The sequence below is a fragment of the Phyllobates terribilis genome, unplaced genomic scaffold (genome assembly GCF_046119375.1).
Source record: "Phyllobates terribilis strain yellow unplaced genomic scaffold, ASM4611937v1 Scaffold_12__6_contigs__length_324123572, whole genome shotgun sequence".
In the NCBI taxonomy this organism is placed as follows: domain Eukaryota; kingdom Metazoa; phylum Chordata; class Amphibia; order Anura; family Dendrobatidae; genus Phyllobates; species Phyllobates terribilis.
The window spans coordinates 276,666,977-276,692,875 of record NW_027362772.1 but is presented as its reverse complement, the minus strand read 5'-3'; the positions used below and the strand labels follow the sequence as shown (position 1 = coordinate 276,692,875).

At 47.0% G+C, this 25,899-nt stretch overlaps 1 protein-coding gene across 1 annotated transcript in view; it reads right to left on the bottom strand.

Annotated features, from left to right (window-relative positions):
• LOC141171801 (5-hydroxytryptamine receptor 3A-like) overlaps positions 1–25,899 on the bottom strand; it is a 52,346-nt gene that overhangs the window by 9,415 nt on the left and 17,032 nt on the right. The gene's annotated exons all lie outside the window — the stretch shown is intronic.

Here is a 25,899-nt window from a genome sequence, read left to right as displayed (position 1 = left end):
CCCCCTCTTAAAGGGGCCGCGCGCGCCGTCCTAAGGAGTCCCCGGCCAATAGCCGAGGGTCCTCCCATATATAGGGCTCCTCCTTCAAAATGGAGGAGCCCGAGCAAAGTTGTTGCACAGTGTTACTTATCTCTGCTTCAGCCCTCAGGTTCCGCTGCTAGCCTGACTCCTCGTCCTGCCTGCCAGCCTGTTATCTGCCCATTACCTGCCTGTTACCTGCCTTGTCTGTCAGCCCGCTCACCTGGGAGCACCCGCCTGTTACCTGCCGTATCCGCCAGCCCGCTCACCTGGGAGCACTCACCTGTTACCTGCCTGTTACCTGCCTTGTCTGTCAGCCCGCTCACCTGGGAGCACCCACCTGTTACCTGCCGTGTCCGTCAGCCCGCTCACCTGGGAGCACGCGCCTGTTACCTGCCGTGTCTGTCAGCCCGCTCACCTGGGAGCGCTCACCTGTTACCTGCCTGTTACCTGCCTTGTCTGTCAGCCCGCTCACCTGGGAGCACCCGCCTGTTACCTGCCGTGTCTGTCAGCCCGCTCACCTGGGAGCGCTCGCCTGTTACCTGCCTGTTACCAGACCGTCCATCTAGAGACTTCTGCCTGTCACTTGCCGTGACCACCTGACAGCCTACCCGGAGGCTCCCGCCTGTCACCTGCCGTGCCTACCAGTCCATCCTCCAGGACCACTCGTCAGCCTGCCTGCTGTGTCATCTGCTATACCGGTCAGTCCCAGCCATCTGACCCGTGGGAGTCACCTGCTCTCTTACAAGGTCGTCCCCAGAGTAGCACCTGGTCCCTCTGCTCGGTCCCTCCCTGGTCACAGAGTCGTTAGCCGCCGTACGACCAGGGTCGGTCCGGGTTGATACTTAGTCACGCCCCTCTGGGTCCCTCCTTGCACCACAGCACAGAGGTTCCACCACCCGGACCCGTAACAGAACATATATACCAGGATGGGGGATATTTATACCAGGATGGGGCTAGGACCAGGGACATATATACCAGGATGGGGAACATATTTACCAGGAGGAGCCCAGGATAGAGGACATTACTACATAGTGGGGGAGGAGGTGCAACTTGTACGTACTTATAGGATTGAGAACGCTACAAGGGCCCATACATCTGACTGCATGTGGGGGAAGGAGGAGGACCCAGGTCCAAATCTTGCACCGGGACCCATCAGACTCTAGTTACTCCATTGGCTTCACATGTCGAAATGATGAGCCAACCATCAGAAGCAACATGAGTGATTGGAAGAATGCTCGATGCATCATTGGAGGCCATGGAGACTGGGCAGCACAAATTTTTAATTATAGCTCATTACTAATTAGAAGAGTTTTGAAAACTGTGATGATTTATATATATATACTGTATGTATATATATATATATATATATTTGTATATATATATATATATATATATATATATATATATTATATATGTATACACTGCTCAAAAAAATAAAGGGAACACTTAAACAACAGAATATAACTCCAAGTAAATCAAACTTCTGTGAAATCAAACTGTCCACTTAGGAAGCAACACTGATTGACAATCAATTTCACATGCTGTTGTGCAAATGGAATAGACAATAGATGGAAATTATTGGCAATTATCAAGACACCCTCAATAAAGGAGTTGTTCTGCAGGTGGGGACCACAGACCACATCTCAGTGCCAATGCTTTCTGGCTGATGTTTTGGCCACTTTTGAATGTTGGTTGTTCTTTCACACTCGTGGTAGCACGAGACGGACTCTACAACCCACAGAAGTTGCTCAGGTAGTGCAGCTCATCCAGGATGGCACATCAATGAGAGCTGTGGCAAGAAGGTTTGCTGTGTCTGTCAGCGTAGTGTCCAGAGGCTGGAGGCGCTACCAGGAGACCGGCCAGTACACCAGGAGATGTGGAGGGGGCCGTAGGAGGGCAACAACCCAGCAGCAGGATCGCTACCTGTTAGAACCCTCCTGTTAGTTTTTTTCTATTTTGTGGTCACGTGACCTGCTGCCTATTTATTACAGCTCCGCCCTTCTGGCTTTGCTGGACTTCAGTGTTACTTCGACTCTTAATCTAGCCAGGTGCTTTGTACCTATCTCTATAGTTTGCTTGGTCCTTGGACCTCTAAGTATTTTTGTCTGTTTGTCTTTTTGCTCCGCTACAACTTCTGCTAGGAGGTGTCCAATTTTGTCCCAGTCCTTAGTACTTTTAGGGACCCCTCCCTTATATCTATAGGTCTGCGTTCAGACTAGCTGAGGACGAAGGCGGGTCTGTTCACAAGGAACAGGTTGCCCGCTGCATCGTAGGGAATCAGCTTAGTCCTATTGTAAGGACAGTTTTCCTATCTTTCCTTAGTTCTTGTAGCAGATCATAACAGTAAGTCCAGCCATAAAATCAAAAAAAAAAAAAAAAAATCCTAAGGAACGAGATCCGGAGATCAGCATGGTGTCTGTTCAGGAATTGGCTCAACGCCGAGCTCCAGAAACACGTGAGTAGCTGTCCTGGAGCGCATTTTGTTGAACCGAAGGTAGGACTGCCTGATTTTTTTTATGGTAAACAACAAGATTTTTTTTCCTTTAAAAATGCTTGTTTATTATATTTTCATTTGAGACCCAGGTACATACAATTTGTTGCGAATGAGGGTGATGAATGGAAGACTGCTTTTAACACTCCGGTGGGTCATTTTGAGAATCTGGTTATGCCCTTTGGTCTTACCAATGCACCAGCGTTTTTTCAGAACCTTATTAATGACATCCTGAGACCTTTGATTGGTAAGAATGTGGTGGTGTATTTGGATGACATTTTGATTTATTCGCCAGATCTGGAGTCTCATTGGCAGAGCGTATGTGAGGTATTGCAGTTATTAAGTGACAATTCACTTTTTTGCTAAGCTGGAGAAATGCGAGTTCGCTGTGCAGAGAATTAGTTTTTTGGGCTACATTATCTCCAGCGAGGGCTTTGAGATGGACTCGGTGAAGGTTCAGGCTGTGCAGGAATGGCCTAGGCCTATTGGTTTAAAATTGATACAAAGATTTTTGGGTTTCGCCAATTATTACTGAAAATTCATTAAGAATTTTTCTATAATTGTTAAGCCGCTGACTGATCTCACCAGGAAAGGTGCGAATACGGTCCAGTGGACTACTGTGGCCATTGAAGCTTTTGTGTATCTCAAGGAGAGGTTCAGTTCTGCCCCCATCCTTATCTAGCCTGATGAGATCAAGCCTTTTTTGGTCGAGGTTGATGCTTCTTCGGTGGGGGTCGGTGCGGTTTTGTCTCAGGAGAACAAGGATGGGGTTCATCCCTGTGCTTTTTTTTCGAAAAAATTTTCTGAAACCGAACTTAATTACGATGTTGGTAATTGGGAATTGCTGGCTATCAAACTGGCATTTGAACATTGGCGTCATTTCTTGGAAGGCGCTAAATTTCCCATTCAGGTTTTCACTGATCATAAGAATCTGATCTATCTACTGTAGATGCCGCCAAGCGCTTGAATGCCTGTCAGGCTAGGTGGGCACTGTTTTTTTTCAAGGTTTAATTTTTCTGTTACTTACATCCCGGGTACTAAGAATGTTAAAGCTGATGCCTTATCTCGCAGCTTTTCTCCCATGGTTGGTACCGAGGAGGAGGAGAGCACTTTACAGGAAGGAGTTGTGATAGCAGCATTGGACTCCGTTTTGGAAGATGGGATTCTGAAAGCCCTGGAGGATGCCCCATCTAACACTCCCCATGGGAGGTTGTTTGTACCTAGAACCTTTAGGAGAGAGTTGTTTGTGGAGTATCATGAGTCTCTGTGGGCAGGTCATCCAGGAATTTCTGAGACTAAGAGACTGGTAGGTCGCAGTTTTTGGTGGCCTGGGTGGCAGAAGGAAATCATTAAATGGGTGCGTCAATGTACGGTGTGTTCTAGATGAAAGGCTTCACATGCCCCTGCTGCGGGGTTGCTTTGCCCTCTGGAGGTTCCTAGTGCACCTTGGACGCATTTTGCAATGGATTTTATTACTGACCTTCCTGTGTCCGAGGGTTTCACTGTCATCTGGGTGGTCGTGGACCGTTTTAGCAAAATGTGTCACTTGGTCCCTTTCATTAAACTACCCTGCGCTAAGACACTCGCTAAGGCTTTTGTCAAGGAAATTGTCAGATTCCATGGCGTTCCCACCGACATTGTTTCTGATAGGGGACCTCAGTTTGTGGCTCGTTTTTGGCGTGCCTTTTGTGACAGGTTGGGAGTCCATTTGTCATTTTCATCTGGGTATCATCCTGAGTTTCTGCCACTTGCTGAATTTGCTCTTAACAACCATACATCCTCTTCTGCTGGGTGTTCTCCGTTTTTTGTTGCACTGGGAGACATCCGTCGTTTGGTTCGTTCTCCAAATTGGTGTCGGCTGTGCCGGAGGAGGAGAATTTTTCCAGTGAATTGGAGAGAGTTTGGACTGATGTACGTTGTAACCTTCAAGAGGCTAACAAAAAGTCTAAGAAGTATTTTAACAGGAAACGTCAAGAGGTTTTGTTTACTGTGGGTGACATGGTTTGGTTGTCCTCAAAGAATCTGCGGTTGAGGATTCCTTCTAAGAAATTGGGTCCGAAGTTTGTGGGACCGTTTAAGGTGCTTCAGGTGGTTAACCAGTCTGCTGTTAGGTTGGAGGTTCCCTCCTCCTCGAAGATTAATCCGGTGTTTCATGTTTCCTTGTTGAAAAAAGCTGATGTATAGGATAGGGACGTCACTGTCACAGTTCCTCCGGTGGTGGAAGACGGCGAATATGAAATTTCGCGTATCCTGAATTCCAGAAGGCATAGAGGGAGATTGCAGTATCTCGTCGCTTGGAAAGGTTTCGGTCCTGAGGATAACTCCTGGGTAAGGGCAGATGATGTCTCTGCTCCTAGACTTATCGGAGCGTTTCACAGGAGGTTTCCTGATAGGCCTGGGCCTGGAGGTTCCGGAGGATCCTCATAGAAGAGGGGGTACTGTTAGAACCCTCCTGTTAGTTTTTTTCTATTTTGTGGTCACATGACCTGCTGCCTATTTATTCCAGCTCCGCCCTTCTGGCTTTGCTGGACTTCAGTGTTACTTCGACTCTTAATCTAGCCAGGTGCTTTGTACCTATCTCTATAGTTTGCTTGGTCCTTGGACCTCTAAGTATTTTTGTCTGTTTGTCTTTTTGCTCCGCTACAACTTCTGCTAGGAGGTGTCCAATTTTGTCCCAGTCCTTAGTACTTTTAGAGACCCCTCCCTTATATCTATAGGTCTGCGTTCAGACTAGCTGAGGACGAAGGCGGGTCTGTTCACAAGAAACAGGTTGCCCACTGCATCGTAGGGAATCAGCTTAGTCCTATTGTAGGGACAGTGTTCCTATCTTTCCTTAGTTCTTGTAGCAGATCATAACACTACCTCCACCTTTGTTCAAGGAGGAACAGGAGGAGCACTGCCAGAGCCCTTCAAAATGACCTCCAGCAGGCCTCAAATGTGCATGTGCCTGCACAAACAGTTAGAAATCGACTCTATGTGGGTGGTATGAGGGCCCAACACCATGCAGGACGCTTGGAATTTGCCACAGAACACCAGGATTGGCAAAGTCGCCACTGACGCTCTGTGTTCTTCACAGATGAAAGCAGGTTCACACTGAGCACGTGACAGACGTGACAGAGTCTGGAGACGCTGTGGAGAGCGATCTGCTGCCTGCAACATCCTTCAGTATGACTGGTTTGGCAGTGGGTCAGTAATGGTGTGGGGTGGCATTTCTTTGGAGGGACGCACAGCCCTCCATGTGCTCGCCAGAGGTAGCCTGACTGCCATTAGGTACCGAGATGAGATCCCCAGACCCCTTGTGAGACCATATACTGGTGCGGTTGGCCCTAGGTTACTCCTAATGCAGGACAATGCCAGATCTCATTTGGCTGGAATGTGTCAGCAGTTCCTGCAAGACGAAGTCATTGAAGCTATGGACTGGCCTGTCCGTTCCCCAAACCTGAATCCGATTGAGCACATCTGGGACAGCATATCTTGCTCCATCCACCAAAGTCACGTTGCACCACAGACTGTCCAGGAGTTGGCGGATGCTTTAGTCCAGTTCTGGGAGGAGATCCCATAGGAGACCATCTGCAACCTCATCAGGAGCATGCCCAGGCGTTGTAGGGAGGTCATACAGGCACATGGAGGCTACACACAATACTGAGCCTCATTTTGACTTGTTTTAAGAACATTACATCAAAGTTGGATGAGCCTGTAGTGTGTTTTTCCACTTTAAATTTGGGGGTGACACCAAATCCAGGCCTCCAGTGGTTAATAAATTTGATTTCCATTGATGATTTTTGTGTGATTTTGTTGTCAGCACATTCAACAAAGTATTCAATGAGAATATTTCATTCTTTCAGATCTAGGATGTCTTATTTGAGTGTTCCCTTTATTTTTTTGAGCAGTATGTATATATATATATATATATATATATATATATATATATATACTATTTATATGACTGCATGGAACTGCAACAATTGGATTGGAAAAGACGAGAATTTTATTTTTTCCCAGGAAACAGCACGATTAGGAACCTTCTGAATGAATGTACACCCGGTATGCCCCATGGACCTTTCTCTAATCTCAGATGTCTCCTTATTGCTCAAACTTCTACTAGTTAAAGGATCTAATAGTTACCCAAGATAACCAGTAAAAGGAGTTCAATTTATGGAGTTATATAGTTGAATCGATCAAGTATAGATATTGTCACTAGTGTTGAGTGAGCATGCTCGACACTGCTCGGTACTCGCCCGAGTATCTCACTACTTGGGATGTTCGGCAAGCACCGAGCATTTCCGGTTTACTCGGGCGGGAGCTCGGGTCTCCGCCCTGCACGTTTGGCGCTCTTTACAGAGCCAATGAACATGCAGGGATTGCCAGCCAGTCACTGTAATGCCGCAGCCATGTTGTTTGTGGGCATTACAGTGACTGGCTGGCCGCACAGCATCACCTCGAGTATTTAAAACCGGGCGCCGCCATCTTGGACACAGTCGCTCCAGATCAGACAGTGTAGGGAGAGTGCTGCTGAGTTAGGGAGAGATTTATACTGCAAAATAGTTAGTGTAGGGTCTCTAAAGCCTGCAAAATCAAACAAACAGTCCTTCTCAGGACTAATATCCATCCCAGATATCAGGCAGGCAGGCAGACTGTATAGGAGACGCAGTGGTTATACCAACAAGCACTGCATTACAGTCCTGTGTGCTCCTGCTGGTCAAATTGCTAGACTTATCCCCAGGTCTCAGGGGCCAGGAAAAATCCTTTTTTTTCATCTAAATCCTGTTGTTTTTTTTTTTCCTCAGTCAGACTGTACAAATACGCATCTTATTTACCTTTTGGTATCCCCCCCCCCAAAAAAAAAAATGAGTGTGTCTGTGAGTGTTCAGACACAAATATATCTGTTTAAAAGAGTCTGGTGTAGGCCAGATAACTAGAACTATGGTTTTCCTCTTCCACGGTTCAAATCTGGGTGTTATCAACCTGCTTGCCTTTTTTCCATAAAAAAAAGCAGTTTGAGTGTGTCGCTGACTGTTCAGACACAAATATATCTATTTTAACAAGTCTGGTATACACCAGGAAATTATAACTGTGGTTTTGCAGTTCCATGGTTCAAATCTCTGTATTATCCACTTTTTTGTCTTTTTTCCATAAAAAAAAACATTTTCAGTGTCTCGCTGACTGTTCAGACACCAATATATCTGTTTAAAAGATTCTGGTGTAGGTCATATAAATAGAACTGTGGTTTTCCTCTTCCACGGTTCTAATCTCCTTTCTATTACCCTTTTGCCATTGATAGTTCGAGTGTAAGCTATTTTACTTCATTTACAATGGGCAAGGTGCGTGGCAAGGGACGTGGAACTGGACGTTCTGGTGATGGTGCGTGCAGAGGACGGGAAGTGACGAAGGTAAAAATGTGCCACAACCAACAGCCACGTCTTCTCGCTCCTAGTTCTTGACCGAATTACTAGAGAAGCACACAACAGCACCACTATTGCGAACTGATCAGTGTGAACAGGTTATTAATAGGATAGCAGATAATACTTCCAGTCACCTGGGCACCACCACCTTCGGTCTGTCTTTCACATGGTCAAGTGTTAGTAGCCGTGAGTCTCGACCGCATACTCCTCCTCACCCTGATGCTCCTTCCTCCCACCATGTCGAGTGTCGTCAGCCAGCAACTGATCCACAGTTGGACACTCTGAAGAGTTGTTCACTGGTCCATTTCCATATTTGTGCCCCTCACCTGCTCTGCTTGAAGTGGTGGAAGAGGAGATCCCATGTAGCGATGGCCAAATATTTGAACAGCCACGGCCACAGGAAGGCGACGCTGGCAATTTGTCACAAGAGGTGGACGATGACAAGACACAATTGCCACGAAGTGAGGAGCAGGACCGTGGTGCGGAAGTGGAAGAATAGGAGGTGGTGGATGATCTAGTAACTGACCCAACGTGGCAGGAGGACATGCAGAGCGAGGCCAGCAGCACACAGGGGGAGGGAGGCAGAGTACCCCAACAGGCCGGAAGAAGCAGTGTGGTGGCCGCAGACAGAAGGTGGGCAACCGTTCCCCGTAACACCAACACAAGGGACTTTGCCAGTACAACCGGTAGGTCTTCCAGAGTCTGGAATTTTTTTAAAGACTCTGCTGATAACCCCAAAAAGGCCATTTGTACCACCTGCCAGGCCAGCATCAGCAGGGGTGACAAAACTACCAGCCTGACCACCACCAGCATGATCAGGCACATGTCAGCAAAGCACCCGACCTTGTGGGGCGAACCCCAGGGTCCACGACCAGTGTCAGCGGGTGTCACCACTGCTTCTTCAGCTGTTGTGCGTGTAAGAGAACTAGAGATGAGCGTTGTTCTACTCGAACTGTTCGCCAATCTCAAATTCGAGCTGTTTTGGGCGGTGTTCGAGCCGTTCGGCGAACACGAACAATTGGGGAAAAATTCGGCTGTTCGAGGTTATGTTCGATAACTGTTCGTGCACCAAAATCATACCTGGATTTTTTCTCAGTAATGATGAAAATTAATGTTAATACGCAGTTTGAGTGTACAGCGGGGTGGGGGGAGGGGCAGGGGATGGATCTCTGCAGGAACAATGAAGATCTCCATTTTTTTTTCTCTTTCCCGCATTTGCAGTGGGGAGGTGCAATCTGTCAGCCTATCAGCAGCGCACACACGGAGCGAAGTGCTTTTTTTCACACAAGCAAGGGCATGTGTGATTGGCAGTGTATGTCACATGTCCTTGCCCTATAAGACCAAGCCATTTTCCCCGTCGCCACCATTTTCTCACTGCTGCAGCTGCGTGTTAGACGGCACCGCTGTTGCTGTGTGCGCTATACCTTGTTAATTTCAAGCCAATTTTCGCACAAATATACAGATAGCTTGGGAGTAGGGAATAGTTGTGATTGCAGTCCTTTTAAGGACTAGGTTACAGCATTTCCTACGACTTTTATCAGGGAGGTCTGTGCTCTTAAATAGATAGGTTGTGGGAGTAAAGACTAATTGTAATTGGAGTCCTTTTCAGGACTAGGTTACATGAGTTCCTATCAGTTTTTGCCAGGCAGGTCTGTGCCAGTGCTGTGCAAGTTTTTTTCACAGCATTTGGCTGAATCTAGCAAAGCTAATCCTTTTTGGCCTATTGCAGAGTGTGTTAGTCAGTGGAGTAGCCTATCTGTGTTGCAAGATATAACACCTGTGTATAGAATACCAATTTTTTTACTGCACCTAGTGAAGTAAAATATTTGGGCATAGCATCATTCTATTAGTCCATCTATACTGACTAGTGTTGAGCCACCCCCGTAGTGTTCGAGTTCGGTTCGGTTCGTCGAACACCCGTGTGTTCGCCGAACTGTTCGTCGAACTGTTCGTCGAACACCTTCGAACACCGTTAAAACCAATGGCAGGCAAACAAAAACACATAGAAACACATAGAAAACACCTTCAAAGGTGTCCAAAAGCTGACAAACTGCTCAGAAGACATAACTAACACATGGAAAAGTGACAAGTACATATAGTCATGCGAAAATAAAAGAGGTGGAGGAGTAAAAGGAGGGGGAGACACAGATATAGGCATGTCATGCCCTTCTAAAATCCAAAAAGTGAGAAGCCGACACGGCCAGTCCGCTCCTGCCCGTGCCACCTCCGTGTCGCCGGGTTTGTGCCAGAGCCGCGGTGAACCCTGACGGCCAGCCCCCCTCTCCCAATACTGGTGCCTGTCCGCTGGTGGGTCGAGCGAGCCCCCCTGTGGTGGAGGCAGCTCTAAGCTTTTTAATTTAAATTGTCTCTCTAATTTGAATGAATACACTTTAAATCCATTTACAAGGATCTATTGGAGGGCAAGTCTCATGCCAGCAGCCGCGGTAATTCCAGCTCCAGTAGCGTCCACTAAAGCTGCTGCAGTTAAAAAGCTTTTATAAGGATCGAGCTCGGCTGTCCACCGCAAGGCATCCTACTGCCAGTCCCAGCCCCTATGCCTTGGGGTGCCTCCTGATGCTCTTCACTAAGTATCCCATGGTCCCGAAGCATTTCCTTTGAAAAAATTAAGTGTCTAAACTACAGGTGGTGCAGCTTGCTTAACAGCCGGGATAATCCGCTGACTAGCAGACACTGCTACTAGGCACAAAGTATTTCCTGGGCTAGATGCAGTTAAAAATTTGTAATTAGATACTCTCGTTGGATGCTGAGAAAGCATTCCATAGAGTCTCCTGGCACGCCATATATGATTCTCTTAAAAAGCTTGGGGTAGGGGTCTAGGGGACCCTTTTATAGCCAAAATCACGGCCCTGTATCGCAATACGTCACCTAGGCTGAAGATAAATGGAACTGTAGCACCCTGAGGGCTCGGTTGCTACAGACGTATTGCACCTCACCCAGAGGTGTGATATCTCACTCTCAGGTAAGGATGGAGTGTGGATCAGGACCCGACACCTGCATGCATTACACCACATTGCCGTGGGGCAGGGCGACCAATATGCCCCTGAGATGGGCACGACAGTCCCTGTCCCTGGCTGGAGTGGGGGGAGGGAACACTGAGGAAGGGGAACCCTGTAGTGCAGGAGCAGGGAGGAAGCAGTTCCTGGGTGCATTGAGAAGGGAGTATAAAAGGTGGGCACCATCTTAGTTCAGTGCAGAGAAGTCTGAGCAGAAGTGGCAGGGAGCAGGGGCTCTGCATGAGCTCTGCTCCGGAGGCGGGCCTAGTAACAGAGGCCCAGGCCTGGAAGAGGGAGAAGGAAGGAAGAGGAGCGGAGAAGGCTCCAGGAACGAGGAATGAAGGGATCCCAGGGGTGCGGACGGGCGAGTCGCCACCGCACACCCGAATCCACCTGCGTGGAGGGGTCAGGCCAAAGGGGGAGACCGGTCCCCGAACTAGTGGAGGCAGGAAACGACCCTCAGCTAGAAACCGGAGGCTCTGACATTTTATGTGGCGCAGCCCCTCGCTACACCCGCTAGGAAGGCACCACATAGGGTCAGGGAAACTGGCGCCAAGTTTACCAAGAGGAGGCCCGAGGCAGCCGGACAGAAGTGTTGGTAAGAAAGGCCAGACAAAGGACACACAAAGGGGGTCCTGTGAAGTGCTCCAAAGTTATCTGGGAGTTGTCTGAGCCCCTCACCTGGTGAGCACAGTACGACGTGGGCAGCCGTTACCTGCAGACGTGGTCTGGATAATAAGAACTGTGAGTAAAGGCCCTGAACTGCATCACTGACTCCGTGTCGTTACTGCTGCTGCCCTGCACCATCACCCCCATCCTCCGCATACACTGCCCTGAGGCTATACTCCTCCCGTGGGGAGTTATGCTACGCTCTGCTGCACCCACAACACCAGCCTCAGTGGTCTGCCCTGTAGCGGCGGTTCACTCTGACCGCAATCCACGGGTGGCGTAGTCGGACATTTAAACATGAAAACCACATAAATAGTTCCGCCACTGGTTTGACCGCCCTGAGCCACGGAACTGGGTCGCCGCCACGAAGACTACAACCACCAGCATCCACCAAAAAGGGTCCGGCTCCGGGTGTCCCAAGGCCCAGGGGGTGCGTCAGAACATTTTCATCACCTTTCACAATCACCAATGGGACAAGGCAGTGATGTCCTCTGTCCCCTCTCTTATACATCCTAGTGACGGAGCACCTGCTCTCATCAATTCGCCATAACCCCAATATTAGGTGGATTGAGGTGGGAGGCACCGAGTACAAGTGCTCTCTATTTGCTGATGATGTCCTAGTATATATCACTCAATCACATATATCCATCCATGCTGTTATGGCTGAAATAGATCACTTTGTTACATGGTAAAATTTTAAAATCAATGCAGCGAAGTCTGAGGCCCTCGATGTCTCCCTCCCCAAATCCATATAGGATTCCATCCAGTCCAACTTTCCCTTTGCCTGGCCCTCACAGGGTATCAAATACTTAGGAATTCCTATTCATAGAGACCTCTCCCATCTATGTTATCTTAATTTTGGGCCCTTTATTGAACAACTCCATACAGACCACGGTTGGCAAGTTAGAACTGTAAGATTCACTACGTGAACCACTGGTGTTTTGTGGAAAAGCACATGTACACTGCGTTCCAAATTATTATACAAAAAGTGTTTAGGAGTGATAAGGGAAGAATTTGTTTGTTTGTCAGTTAAACTCATTGATGGTGATGTGTGTCAGGGCTCTTTATATCACTGTAAGCAATTGCAGACACCTGTGCTAATTAGTTTGGCAGGTGTGTCCAATGAAAGGCAAGACTACTTAAGAAGGCTCTCTCACATTATTAAGCAGCCTACATTTTCTGCCAAAATGGGAAAGAAAAAGGATGTGTCGGCTGCTGAGAAGCAACAAATTGTGGAGTGTTTAGGTCAAGGCATGACTACAATCAACATTGTGCGATGATCAGGATGAAGTGTCTTGGCAATCAAGAAGTATGTAGCTGATTCACAGTACACACGTGTGCGTGCTGATAAGGGCAAATTGAGGACTCTTTCCTACAGGCAATTACGTCAGGTTGAAAGAGCAGCGGCAAAAAAGCCTTGTCATAGCAGCAGACAAGTTTTTGAAGCTGCTTGTGCCTCCAACGTCCCCCGAACAACAAGATGCAGGGTCCTTCAGAGGTTTGCAGCTGTGCATGCGCCATCCTGTCGACCTCCTCTATCCACTTCACACAAGCAGAAACGGCTCCAGTGGGCCAAACATTACATGAAGACTGATTTCAAAACTGTTTTGTTCACGGATGAGTGCCGTGCAGCGCTCGATGGTCCAGATGGATGGAGTGGGGGATGGCTGGTTGATGGACACCCCACGCAAACACGGCTACAGCGCCAACAAGGAGGAGGTGGAGTAATGTTTTGGGCTGGAATCATGGGGAGAGAGATTGTCGGCCCCTTTAGGATCCCTGAAGGCGCTAAAGATGAACTCCATAATGTATGTGGATTTTCTCAAACAGCACTTCCTGCCATGGTTCAAGAAGAAGAACCGTGTATTTCACAGCAAGATCATTTTTCTGCATGATAATGCACCATCTCATGCTGCACATAAAACATCTGCATCTCTGGCTGATATGGGCATAAAAGGGGACAAACTTATGGTGTGACCCCCATGCTCCCCTGACCTCTACCCCATTCAGAACCTTTGGAGCATCATTAAAAGGAGTGTCTATGATGGCGGGAGGCAGTTCACATCTAAGCAACAGCTCTGGGAGGGTATTCTGTCCTCATGCAAAACAATTGAAGCAGAAACCATCCAAAACCTGACAAATTCAATGGACGAGAGAGTTCAGAAGCTCCTTTCGAACAAGGGGTCCTATGTGAAAATGTAACATCACCTAGAATAAAGTTTTGAGTTGAAAACTGTTTGATTTCAGTTTCTAACAACCTGCTAATGCTTATAATTTCAAAAATGACAATTTTTTTGGTCTTTATTAAAATGAAAAGGTTGATCGAAAAGTTTGGGGGATCTAAGAGTGTGGCAACCCAGTAGTCATGATTACTTCGAATTCTGACAATATGAGGGTCATGCTGCAGGTAGTGCAGCAAGAAGGCACTTATGTGCCTTGCGCATCTCGGAGCCCCAAAATTATTTTCCGGGCTAGATGCAGCTAAAAATTATTTTTAATTTTAAATCTGGTGAAGCTTTAGTATAGATGGCCTAATAGGATCAGTGCTGCACACTGCTACAAAGCCCAAATTATTTTCCAGTCAAGATACAGATAAACATGATTAGTAATTTGAAAGCTTAAAACGGTTGGTAGGGTGATTTTAACCAATCATCAAGCTTTTACTCTCCCCAGGATGACACAGGGGTAGAAAAGTCGTTTCGGATCCATGATTTGTTCATCTTTATGAACGTGAGTCTGTCTACATTATCAGTGGAGAGCCGCGTGCGCTTATCTGTCAGCACACCACCAGCAGCGCTGAACACACGTTCAGACAGAACGCTGGCTGCGGGGCATGACAAGATCTCCAAGGCGTAAGTGGCTAGCTCCGGCCATTTATCCAGATTGGAAGCCCAAAAAGAGCAAGGGTCCAGTGACACAGTCGTGGCTTCAATGTTTACTTGGAGATACTCCTGTACCATCGTCTCTAGGCGTTGACTATGTGTCAGACTTCTTGTCTCCTGTGGCCTTGCAAAGGATGGGCTAAAAAAGTGGTGAAATGATTCCGCAAAATTGATGTTACCAGCAGATACTGTGGTTCTGTTACGGTTTGAGTGCTGAACACTTGACGGTCCCACGGTTGGCAAGTTGGAACTGTGAGATTCACTACGTGCACCACTGGTATTTTGTGGAAAAGCACATGTAAGATTCTGCAACAGTCTCTGCTGATACTCCTGCATGCGTGCATCCCTTTCTATGGCAGGAATAATTTCTGCAAATTTACTTTTGTACCGGGGATCTAACAGTGTGGCAACCCAGTAGTCAGGATTATTTCTAATTCTCACAATTCGAGGGTCATGTTGCAGGTAGTGCAGCAAGAAGGCACTCATGTGTGTTGTGCATCCAGGAGCACCAAGTCCCTGTTGTGTTGGTGGCGAGGTAACAATCATGCTTCCTTCCTCTGTCCTCTCCCCCCAACCTCGCACAACAGAAATGTGATCAAGGTCTCCCTCATCTGATGAGTCTTCCATCAGTTCGTCCTCCACTTCTTCCTGGGCTCCTGCACCTTCCTCACTAGTTTGGCTGCTACCATGCGCCCTGGTAAAACCATCTCCCCCACCCTCACATGCCTGCCGCCTTGGTGCTGCCGACCGTCTGGACCTTGCAGATGTTAGCCCTTCCGCATACAACTCCTCCTCCTCTACTTCCTCCACCTCCTCTTGTGCCACCACCTGACTCCGAATTCTGTTTAACACGTGCTCCAGCATGTAAATCACCGGAATAGTCATGTTGATAATGGCATCGTCAGCACTAAACATCTTCGTCGCCATTTCAAAACTGTGCAGAAGGGTGCATAGGTCCCTGATCTGAGACCACTCCTCCAGCGTGATTTGCCCCACCTCTGAATCTCGTTGGCCCAGGCTATACGTCAGAACGTATTGCACCAGGGCTTGTCGGTGCTGCCACAGTCACTGCAACATGTGCAGAGTTGAATTCCACCGGGTAGGCACATCGCATTTTAGCCGGTGAAGTGGCAGGCCCAACGACTTCTGTAGAGATGTAAGTCGCTGAGCTGCGGGATGCGAACGGCGGAAGTGAGCACACAGCGACCGTGCCCTCTGCAGAAGGCCATCTAGTCTGGGATAGTGGGCTAAAAATTGCTGGACAACCAGGTTCAACACGTGAGCCATACAAGGCACGTGTGTGACATTGCCCCGGCGAAGGGCCGCACCCAGGTTTGCAGCATTGTCGCACACGGCCTTCCCTGGTTTCAGGTCCAGTGGAGACAACCATTCATGAAATTGGTTCTCCAGAGCTGACCACAACTCCTCAGCTGTGTGACTCACATTTCCCAGACATTTCAATGTAAAAACCGCCTGATGACGTTGAGCCCTACTGCCAGCATAGTAAGGAGGTGTGCAGGATCCCTTCTGCGCAGTTAGAAAGCTTGTGGCATGACCAGACAGGCTTTGGGTGCAGGTGGAAGACCGAGAGGAGGTTGAGGAGGCAGAAGCAGTGGAGGAACTTTGACATAAAGAGGATTGACGCACAACTCGTGGGGACGGCAAGACTTGGACAGCAGCCCCTTGTCCTGCTGTCACCATAGTTACCCAGTGCCCAGTCAGCGACATGTAACGCCCCTGTCCATGCCTACTCGTCCAAGTGTCTGTGGTGAAATGCACCCTGTCACACACAGAGTTTCTCAAAGAAGCGGTGATGTTGTGTGCGACATGCTGGTGGAGCGCAGGCACACCTTTCTTTGAGAAGTAGTGCCGACTGGGCATCTGGTACTGGGGCACTGCGACGGACATAAGGTCTCGAAAATCCTCTGTGTCCACCAGGCGGAAAGGCAGCATTTCTGTAGCCAAGAGCTTGCAGATGGTGAAATTCAACCTCTTAGCTTTCTCATGGCTAGGAGGAAATGGTCTTTTACTTGTCCACATCTGAGGGACCGAGGGCTGGCTATTGTGCTTAGACGGGGTTGATAAGGGTGTCCCCGGCAAACTGCCGGTCTGTGAGGAAGATGCAGGCGGACATGTTAGGTTGCCTTGATCCAAAGGTGGTGCTATCGATGTCGGACAGCGCTCAACACCAGCTGGTGTTACCACCTCCAAAGAAATGATGACCTGCCAATCACGCTGGCTGTTGCGGGTAAAGAGGTGGCAGGTCTGCGCCCCAAAACAGGTGTGACTGCTGTCCCCCCAGTCACAGAGGATGAAGAGGCCGCGGATGCACAAGATATGGCAGACGGTGATTGGCCCGGCCGGCTAGGCCGCATTGTAGCACACTGAGCTTCCCACTGCAACTTATGCTTCATGTCCATGTGCCGGTTCATGCATGAAGTACTCAAACTATGTATTTTTTGGCCTCTACTTAGCTTTTGCTGACAAATGTTACAGATAACACGAGTTGGGTCATCTTTATCGATCTGAAAAAATGCCCAGGCTATGCAAGGCTTAGCACCCATGCGACCTGAAGAGCCACCACGACTTGTGGTGAGAGGCAGAGTTGTGTTTGAGGATGCAGTTGTTGACGTGCTTCCAGTACTACGTCTCTGTCCAGGAAGGCGCAACCTGACCTCGTCGTCACTAGCATCTTCCTCCACCTCCTCTGCTGACCTCATCTCTTGGCTGACTGTGGGTTGACAGTAAGTGGGATCTCCGACCTCATCATCATCACCCTGTGCGTTATCACACCCGTCGTCCTCAGAGCCAACCTGTTCCTGCCCTGACAAAAAACTAAAGTTGTCGCTCCAATCAGGTATTTGAGTCTTATCATCGTCTTCCTCATTGTCTCCACCAACAGGAGTTACAGTTTGGGAATGAGGGTCTACATTATGGTCAGAACCTTCTGCGTCTGGTCCTGGATCCGACTCATAAAGATTCTGGGCATCAGTGCAGATCATTTCCTCGTCTGGATTCACAGAAGCGCTGGAGTCGACCTCTGATTCCCAGGCTATAGTATGAGTAAACAGCTCTGCAGACTCAACCATCTGTTCTACCTCATACTCAGACGGGCAGCTGGAGATTTGGGAGCTGTGAGGAAGCAAGTGCGATTTGGGTGACACCTTTGAGGACTGGAGAATTTGTGATGTTGAAGTTGATGTGGAGGAGAGCCCACTTAAAGGAGCACTTGATATCCGTTGAAGCACCTGCTGTTTTTGTGCCTCATCTGGAATTTGTAGCGATTGGCGTGGCCGTAAGAAAGGGATCTTATCACATTGTCCGCTAAAAGAAGTAGACATTTTAGTTTGGCTGGAAGATGGTCTTTCTTCTGCAGATGTTACTGTTGCTTTAACACCTACCCCACGGACACAACCTTTTTTCCCCTTCCCAACACGCCTATTCCCCTTTCCACCAGCAGCAGGCCTTTTTCCACTCATTTTGGTGGTTAACTAATTCACAACTCTGGAGTTGTTTGCACAAAAAAACAATGGATGGTAACCGAGCAGAGCTGAGTGGCCAAATTGTGGTATTAGGCCAAAACTATTGGCTGGGTTAGATGCAGAAAAAAAATATTTTGAATTTGCAACCTGATGGAGGTCAGTATAGATGGACTAATACAAATAGTCCCACACACTGCTAGAAGCCCAAATATTTTTTCAGAGGTACTGTAGATGCAGATAAAAATTATTTTTAATTTGCAACCTGATGGAGGTCAGTATAGATGGACTAATAGACCAAGTCCCACACACCGCTAGAAGCCCAACTATTTTTTCAGAGCTAGATGCAAAAAAAAATTATATTCAATTTGCAACCTGCTGGAGGTCAGTATAGAAGGACTAATAGAACAAGTCCCACACACTGCTAGAAGCCCAAATATTTTTTCAGAGCTAAATGAAGAAAAAAATTATTTTTAATTTGCAACCTGATGGAGGTCAGTATAGATGGACTAATAGACCAAGTCCCACACACTGCTAGAAGCCCAAATATTTTTTCACAGCTAGATGCAGAAAAAAATTATTTTTAATTTGCAACCTGATGGAGGTCAGTATAGATGGACTAATAGACCAAGTCCCACACACCGCTAGAAGCCCAAATATTTTTTCAGAGCTAGATGCAGAAAAAAATTATTTTTAATTTGCAACCTGATGGAGGTCAGTATAGATGGACTAATAGACCAAGTCCCACACACTGCTAGAAGCCCAAATATTTTTTCAGAGCTAGATGCAGAAAAAAATTATTTTTAATTTGCAACCTGATGGAGGTCAGTATAGATGGACTAATAGACCAAGTCCCACACACCGCTAGAAGCCCAAATATTTTTTCAGAGCTAGATGCAGAAAAAAATTATTTTTAATTTGCAACCTGATGGAGGTCAGTATAGATGGACTAATAGACCAAGTCCCACACACTGCTAGATGCCCAAATATTTTTTCAGAGCTAGATGCAGAAAAAAATTATTTTTAATTTGCAACCTGATGGAGGTCAGTATAGATGGACTAATAGACCAAGTCCCACACACCGCTAGAAGCCCAACTATTTTTTCAGAGCTAGATGCAGAATAAAATTATATTCAATTTGCAACCTGCTGGAGGTCAGTATAGAAGGACTAATAGAACAAGTCCCACACACTGCTAGAAGCCCAAATATTTTTTCAGAGCTAAATGAAGAAAAAAATTATTTTTAATTTGCAACCTGATGGAGGTCAGTATAGATGGACTAATAGACCAAGTCCCACACACTGCTAGAAGCCCAAATATTTTTTCAGAGCTAGATGCAGAAAAAAATTATATTCAGTTTGCAACCTGATGGAGGTCAGTATAGATGGACTAATAGAATGATGCTATGCCCAAAAGATTTTATTTCACTAGGTGCAGTAAAAAAATTGGTATTCTATACACAGGTGTTATATCTTGCAACACAGATAGGCTACTCCACTGACTAACACACTCTGCAATAGGCCAAAAAGGATTAGCTTTGCTAGATTCAGCCAAATGCTGTGAAAAAAACTTGCACAGCACTGGCACAGACCTGCCTGGCAAAAACTGATAGGAACTCATGTAAACCTAGTCCTGAAAAGGACTCCAATTACAATTAGTCTTTACTCCCACAACCTATCTATTTAAGAGCACAGACCTCCCTGATAAAAGTCGTAGGAAATGCTGTAACCTAGTCCTTAAAAGGACTGCAATCACAACTATTCCCTACTCCCAAGCTATCTGTATATTTGTGCGAAAATTGGCTTGAAATTAACAAGGTATAGCGCACACAGCAACAGCGGTGCCGTCTAACACGCAGCTGCAGCAGTGAGAAAATGGTGGCGACGGGGAAAATGGCTTGGTCTTATAGGGCAAGGACATGTGACATACACTGCCAATGACACATGCCCTTGCTTGTGTGAAAAAACGCACTTCGCTCCGTGTGTGCGCTGCTGATAGGCTGACAGATTGCACCTCCCCACTGCAAATGCGGGAAAGAGAAAAAAAAATGGAGATCTTCATTGTTCCTGCAGAGATCCATCCCCTGCCCCTCCCCCCACCCCGCTGTACACTCAAACTGCGTATTAACATTAATTTTCATCATTACTGAGAAAAAATCCAGCTATGATTTTGGTGCACGAACAGTTATCGAACATAACCTCGAACAGCCGAATTTTTCTCAAATTGTTTGTGTTCGCCGAACGGCTCGAACACCGCCCAAAACAGCTCGAATTTGAGATTGGCAAACAGTTCGAGTAGAACAACGCTCATCTCTAATACTGACCTCCATCAGCTTGCAAACTGAATATAAATTTTTTCTGCATCTAGCTCTGAAAAAATATTTGGGCTTCTAGCAGTGTGTGGGACTTGGTCTATTAGTCCATCTATACTGACCTCCATCAGGTTGCAAATTAAAAATAATTTTTTTCTTCATTTAGCTCTGAAAAAATATTTGGGCTTCTAGCAGTGTGTGGGACTTGTTCTATTAGTCCTTCTATACTGACCTCCAGCAGGTTGCAAATTGAATATAATTTTTTTCTGCATCTAGCTCTGAAAAAATAGATGGGCTTCTAGCGGTGTGTGGGACTTGGTCTATTAGTCCATCTATACTGACCTCCATCAGGTTGCAAATTAAAAATAATTTTTTTCTGCATCTAGCTCTGAAAAAATATTTGGGCTTCTAGCAGTGTGTCGGACTTGGTCTATTAGTCCATCTATACTGACCTCCATCAGGTTGCAAATTAAAAATAATTTTTTTCTGCATCTAGCTCTGAAAAAATATTTGGGCTTCTAGCAGTGTGTGGGACTTGGTCTATTAGTCCATCTATACTGACCTCCATCAGGTTGCAAATTAAAAATAATTTTTTTCTGCATCTAGCTCTGAAAAAATATTTGGGCTTCTAGCAGTGTGTGGGACTTGGTCTATTAGTCCATCTATACTGACCTCCATCAGGTTGCAAATTAAAAATAATTTTTTTCTGCATCTAGCTCTGAAAAAATATTTGGGCTTCTAGCGGTGTGTGGGACTTGGTCTATTAGTCCATCTATACTGACCTCCATCAGGTTGCAAATTAAAAATAATTTTTTTCTGCATCTAGCTCTGAAAAAATATTTGGGCTTCTAGCAGTGTGTGGGACTTGGTCTATTAGTCCATCTATACTGACCTCCATCAGGTTGCAAATTAAAAATAATTTTTTTCTGCATCTAGCTCTGAAAAAATATTTGGGCTTCTAGCGGTGTGTGGGACTTGGTCTATTAGTCCATCTATACTGACCTCCATCAGGTTGCAAATTAAAAATAATTTTTTTCTACATCTAGCTCTGAAAAAATATTTGGGCTTCTAGCAGTGTGTGGGACTTGGTCTATTAGTCCATCTATACTGACCTCCATCAGGTTGCAAATTAAAAATAATTTTTTTCTTCATTTAGCTCTGAAAAAATATTTGGGCTTCTAGCAGTGTGTGGGACTTGGTCTATTAGTCCATCTATACTGACCTCCAGCAGGTTGCAAATTGAATATAATTTTTTTCTGCATCTAGCTCTGAAAAAATAGTTGGGCTTCTAGCGGTGTGTGGGACTTGGTCTATTAGTCCATCTATACTGACCTCCATCAGGTTGCAAATTAAAAATAATTTTTTTCTACATCTAGCTCTGAAAAAATATTTGGGCTTCTAGCAGTGTGTGGGACTTGGTCTATTAGTCCATCTATACTGACCTCCATCAGGTTGCAAATTAAAAATAATTTTTTTCTTCATTTAGCTCTGAAAAAATATTTGGGCTTCTAGCAGTGTGTGGGACTTGTTCTATTAGTCCTTCTATACTGACCTCCAGCAGGTTGCAAATTGAATATAATTTTTTTCTGCATCTAGCTCTGAAAAAATAGTTGGGCTTCTAGCGGTGTGTGGGACTTGGTCTATTAGTCCATCTATACTGACCTCCATCAGGTTGCAAATTAAAAATAATTTTTTTCAGCATCTAGCTCTGAAAAAATATTTGGGCTTCTAGCAGTGTGTGGGACTTGGTCTATTAGTCCATCTATACTGACCTCCATCAGGTTGCAAATTAAAAATAATTTTTATCTGCATCTACAGTACCTCTGAAAAAATATTTGGGCTTCTAGCAGTGTGTGGGACTATTTGTATTAGTCCATCTATACTGACCTCCATCAGGTTGCAAATTCAAAATAATTTTTTTCTGCATCTAACCCAGCCAATAGTTTTGGCCTAATACCACAGTTTGGCCACTCAGCTCTGCTCGGTTACCATCCATTGTTTTTTTGTGCAAACAACTCCAGAGTTGTGAATTAGTTAACCACCAAAATGAGTGGAAAAAGGCCTGCTGCTGGGGGAAAGGGGAATAGGCATGTTGGGAAGGGGAAAAAAGGTTGTGTCCGTGGGGTAGGTGTTAAAGCAACAGTAACATCTGCAGAAGAAAGACCATCTTCCAGCCAAACTAAAATGTCTACTTCTTTTAGCGGACAATGTGATAAGATCCCTTTCTTACGGCCACGCCAATCGCTACAAATTCCAGATGAGGCACAAAAACAGCAGGTGCTTCAACGGATATCAAGTGCTCCTTTAAGTGGGCTCTCCTCCACATCAACTTCAACATCACAAATACTTCAGTCCTCAAAGGTGTCACCCAAATCGCACTTGCTTCCTCACAGCTCCCAAATCTCCAGCTGCCCGTCTGAGTATGAGGTAGAACAGATGGTTGAGTCTGCAGAGCTGTTTACTCATACTATAGCCTGGGAATCAGAGGTCGACTCCAGCGCTTCTGTGAATCCAGACGAGGAAATGATCTGCACTGATGCCCAGAATCTTTATGAGTCGGATCCAGGACCAGACGCAGAAGGTTCTGACCATAATGTAGACCCTCATTCCCAAACTGTAACTCCTGTTGGTGGAGACAATGAGGAAGACGATGATAAGACTCAAATGCCTGATTGGAGTGACAACTTTAGTTTTTTGTCAGGGCAGGAACAGGTTGGCTCTGAGGACGACGGGTGTGATAACGCACAGGGTGATGATGATGAGGTCGGAGATCCCACTTACTGTCAACCCACAGTCAGCCAAGAGATGAGGTCAGCAGAGGAGGTGGAGGAAGATGCTAGTGACGACGAGGTCAGGTTGCGCCTTCCTGGACAGAGACGTAGTACTGGAAGCACGTCAACAACTGCATCCTCAAACACAACTCTGCCTCTCACCACAAGTCGTGGTGGCTCTTCAGGTCGCATGGGTGCTAAGCCTTGCATAGCCTGGGCATTTTTTCAGATCGATAAAGATGACCCAACTCGTGTTATCTGTAACATTTGTCAGCAAAAGCTAAGTAGAGGCCATAAAAAATACATAGTTTGAGTACTTCATGCATGAATCGGCACATGGACATGAAGCATAAGTTGCAGTGGGAAGCTCAGTGTGCTACAATGCGGCCTAGCCGGCCGGGCCAATCACCGTCTGCCATATCTTGTGCATCCGCGGCCTCTTCATCCTCTGTGACTGGGGGGACAGCAGTCACACCTGTTTTGGGGCGCAGACCTGCCACCTCTTTACCCGAAACAGCCAGCGTGATTGGCAGGTCATCATTTTCTTTGGAGGTGGTAACACCAGCTGGTGTTGAGCGCTGTCCGACATCGATAGCACCACCTTTGGATCAAGGCAACCTAACATGTCCGCCTGCATCTTCCTCACAGACCGGCAGTTTGCCGGGGACACCCTTATCAACCCCGTCTAAGCACAATAGCCAGCCCTCGGTCCCTCAGATGTGGACAAGTAAAAGACCATTTCCTCCTAGCCATGAGAAAGCTAAGAGGTTGAATTTCACCATCTGCAAGCTCTTGGCTACAGAAATGCTGCCTTTCCGCCTGGTGGACACAGAGGATTTTCGAGACCTTATGTCCGTCGCAGTGCCCCAGTACCAGATGCCCAGTCGGCACTACTTCATAAAGAAAGGTGTGCCTGCGCTCCACCAGCATGTCGCACACAACATCACCGCTTCTTTGAGAAACTCTGTGTGTGACAGGGTGCATTTCACCACAGACACTTGGACGAGTAGGCATGGACAGGGGCGTTACATGTCGCTGACTGGGCACTGGGTAACTATGGTGACAGTAGGACAAGGGGCTGCTGTCCAAGTCTTGCCGTCCCCACGAGTTGTGCGTCAATCCTCTTTATGTCAAAGTTCCTCCACTGCTTCTGCCTCCTCAACCTCCTCTCGGTCTTCCACCTGCACCCAAAGCCTGTCTGGTCATGCCACAAGCTTTCTAACTGCGCAGAAGGGATCCTGCACACCTCCTTACTATGCTGGCAGTAGGGCTCAACGTCATCAGGCGGTTTTTACATTGAAATGTCTGGGAAATGTGAGTCACACAGCTGAGGAGTTGTGGTCAGCTCTGGAGAACCAATTTCATGAATGGTTGTCTCCACTGGACCTGAAACCAGGGAAGGCCGTGTGCGACAATGCTGCAAACCTGGGTGCGGCCCTTCGCCGGGGCAATGTCACACACGTGCCTTGTATGGCTCACGTGTTGAACCTGGTTGTCCAGCAATTTTTAGCCCACTATCCCAGACTAGATGGCCTTCTGCAGAGGGCACGGTCGCTGTGTGCTCACTTCCGCCGTTCGCATCCCGCAGCTCAGCGACTTACATCTCTACAGAAGTCGTTGGGCCTGCCACTTCACCGGCTAAAATGCGATGTGCCTACCCGGTGGAATTCAACTCTGCACATGTTGCAGCGACTGTGGCAGCACCGACAAGCCCTGGTGCAATACGTTCTGACGTATAGCCTGGGCCAACGAGATTCAGAGGTGGGGCAAATCACGCTGGAGGAGTGGTCTCAGATCAGGGACCTATGCACCCTTCTGCACAGTTTTGAAATGGCGACGCAGATGTTTACTGCTGACGATGCCATTATCAGCATGACTATTCCGGTGATTTACATGCTGGAGCACATGTTAAACAGAATTCGGAGTCAGGTGGTGGCACAAGAGGAGGTGGAGGAAGTAGAGGAGGAGGAGTTGTATGCGGAAGGGCTAACATCTGCAAGGTCCAGACGGTCGGCAGCACCAAGGCGGCAGGCATGTGAGGGTGGGGGAGATGGTTTTACCAGGGCGCATGGTAGCAGCCAAACTAGTGAGGAAGGTGCAGGAGCCCAGGAAGAAGTGGAGGACGAACTGATGGAAGACTCATCAGATGAGGGAGACCTTGATCACATTTCTGTTGTGCGAGGTTGGGGGGAGAGGACAGAGGAAGGAAGCATGATTGTTACCTCGCCACCAACACAACAGGGACTTGGTGCTCCTGGATGCGCAACACACATGAGTGCCTTCTTGCTGCACTACCTGCAACATGACCCTCGAATTGTGAGAATTAGAAATAATCCTGACTACTGGGTTGCCACACTGTTAGATCCCCGGTACAAAAGTAAATTTGCAGAAATTATTCCTGCCATAGAAAGGGATGCACGCATGCAGGAGTATCAGCAGAGACTGTTGCAGAATCTTACATGTGCTTTTCCACAAAATACCAGTGGTGCACGTAGTGAATCTCACAGTTCCAACTTGCCAACCGTGGGACCGTCAAGTGTTCAGCACTCAAACCGTAACAGAACCACAGTATCTGCTGGTAACATCAATTTTGCGGAATCATTTCACCACTTTTTTAGCCCATCCTTTGCAAGGCCACAGGAGACAAGAAGTCTGACACATAGTCAACGCCTAGAGACGATGGTACAGGAGTATCTCCAAGTAAACATTGAAGCCACGACTGTGTCACTGGACCCTTGCTCTTTTTGGGCTTCCAATCTGGATAAATGGCCGGAGCTAGCCACTTACGCCTTGGAGATCTTGTCATGCCCCGCAGCCAGCGTTCTGTCTGAACGTGTGTTCAGCGCTGCTGGTGGTGTG